Source organism: Oncorhynchus keta, unplaced genomic scaffold (genome assembly GCF_023373465.1).
Source record: "Oncorhynchus keta strain PuntledgeMale-10-30-2019 unplaced genomic scaffold, Oket_V2 Un_contig_2124_pilon_pilon, whole genome shotgun sequence".
Lineage (NCBI taxonomy): Eukaryota > Metazoa > Chordata > Actinopteri > Salmoniformes > Salmonidae > Oncorhynchus > Oncorhynchus keta.
This window is the reverse complement of record NW_026282374.1, coordinates 52,501-55,000: the sequence shown is the minus strand read 5'-3', so window position 1 is coordinate 55,000 and position 2,500 is coordinate 52,501. Positions and strand designations below refer to the sequence as shown.

At 46.0% G+C, this 2,500-nt stretch overlaps 1 protein-coding gene across 1 annotated transcript in view; it reads left to right on the top strand.

The window, feature by feature from the left end:
• Nucleotides 1–2,500, top strand: part of LOC118383614 (ryanodine receptor 2-like) — a 19,271-nt gene that overhangs the window by 10,295 nt on the left and 6,476 nt on the right. The gene's annotated exons all lie outside the window — the stretch shown is intronic.

Genomic DNA, 2,500 nt, shown 5'->3' with positions numbered 1-2,500 from the left:
TCTTAATGGTATTAAACCCAGTAGTTAGTTGACCTTGAATTAATCTGTTAACAGTATTCAACCCAGAGTTAAACCCAGTCCTTCTGTCGACATTGAATTCAGATCTTAAGAGGTACAAACCCAGTAGTTAGTTGACCATCCGAAAGACTCATATCTTAAGAAGGTGGTCTAACCCAGTAAAAGTTGACATTCAATTCATATCTTAAGAAAGATTAAACCCAGTAGTTAGTTGACATTGAATTACATATCTCTAAGGGTATTAAACCCAGTAGTTAGTTGACACAGTTTACAGAATTCTCTCTGTTAACAGTATTCAGACAGCCAGAGTCTGTAGGACACAGTGTTACAGACAGCCTTCTGTTAGGAGGCATAGAGATCTCTCTGAGGACACAGTGTTACAGAAGCGTAGGCAGACAGTGTTACAGACACCATCTGTAGGAAGACAGACAGCAGTCTGGTGGAGAAGGTTACAGTCTCCTGAAGAAAGTGTTAAGATGACTTTCTCTCTGTAGAACACAGTGTTAAGAAAGATAAGTAGGAAACCAGTAAGACAGCTTCTCTCTGTAGGACACAGTGTTACAGACAGCCTTCTCTCTGTAGGACACAGTGTTACAGACAGCCTTCTCTCTGTAGGACACAGTGTTACAGACAGCCTTCTCTCTGTAGGACACAGTGTTACAGACAGCCTTCTCTCTGTAGGACACAGTGTTACAGACAGCATTCTCTCTGTAGGACACAGTGTTACAGACAGCCTTCTCTCTGTAGGACACAGTGTTACAGACAGCCTTCTCTCTGTAGGACACAGTGTTACAGACAGCCTTCTCTCTGTAGGACACAGTGTTACAGACAGCCTTCTCTCTGTAGGACACAGTGTTACAGACAGCCTTCTCTCTGTAGGACACAGTGTTACAGACAGCATTCTCTCTGTAGGACACAGTGTTACAGACAGCATTCTCTCTGTAGGACACAGTGTTACAGACAGCCTTCTCTCTGTAGGACACAGTGTTACAGACAGCCTTCTCTCTGTAGGACACAGTGTTACAGACAGCCTTCTCTCTGTAGGACACAGTGTTACAGACAGCCTTCTCTCTGTAGGACACAGTGTTACAGACAGCCTTCTCTCTGTAGGACACAGTGTTACAGACAGCCTTCTCTCTGTAGGACACAGTGTTACAGACAGCCTTCTCTCTGTAGGACACAGTGTTACAGACAGCCTTCTCTCTGTAGGACACAGTGTTACAGACAGCCTTCTCTCTGTAGGACACAGTGTTACAGACAGCCTTCTCTCTGTAGGACACAGTGTTACAGACAGCATTCTCTCTGTAGGACACAGTGTTACAGACAGCCTTCTCTCTGTAGGACACAGTGTTACAGACAGCATTCTCTCTGTAGGACACAGTGTTACAGACAGCCTTCTCTCTGTAGGACACAGTGTTACAGACAGCCTTCTCTCTGTAGGACACAGTGTTACAGACAGCCTTCTCTCTGTAGGACACAGTGTTACAGACAGCCTTCTCTCTGTAGGACACAGTGTTACAGACAGCCTTCTCTCTGTAGGACACAGTGTTACAGACAGCCTTCTCTCTGTAGGACACAGTGTTACAGACAGCATTCTCTCTGTAGGACACAGTGTTACAGACAGCCTTCTCTCTGTAGGACACAGTGTTACAGACAGCCTTCTCTCTGTAGGACACAGTGTTACAGACAGCCTTCTCTCTGTAGGACACAGTGTTACAGACAGCCTTCTCTCTGTAGGACACAGTGTTACAGACAGCCTTCTCTCTGTAGGACACAGTGTTACAGACAGTCTTCTCTCTGTAGGACACAGTGTTACAGACAGCCTTCTCTCTGTAGGACACAGTGTTACAGACAGTCTTCTCTCTGTAGGACACAGTGTTACAGACAGCCTTCTCTCTGTAGGACACAGTGTTACAGACAGTCTTCTCTCTGTAGGACACAGTGTTACAGACAGCCTTCTCTCTGTAGGACACAGTGTTACAGACAGCATTCTCTCTGTAGGACACAGTGTTACAGACAGCCTTCTCTCTGTAGCACACAGTGTTACAGACAGCCTTCTCTCTGTAGGACACAGTGTTACAGACAGCCTTCTCTCTGTAGGACACAGTGTTACAGACAGCCTTCTCTCTGTAGGACACAGTGTTACAGACAGCCTTCTCTCTGTAGGACACAGTGTTACAGACAGCCTTCTCTCTGTAGGACACAGTGTTACAGACAGCCTTCTCTCTGTAGGACACAGTGTTACAGACAGCCTTCTCTCTGTAGGACACAGTGTTACAGACAGCCTTCTCTCTGTAGGACACAGTGTTACAGACAGCCTTCTCTCTGTAGGACACAGTGTTACAGACAGCCTTCTCTCTGTAGGACACAGTGTTACAGACAGCCTTCTCTCTGTAGGACACAGTGTTACAGACAGCCTTCTCTCTGTAGGACACAGTGTTACAGACAGCCTTCTCTCTGTAGGACACAGTGTTACAGACAG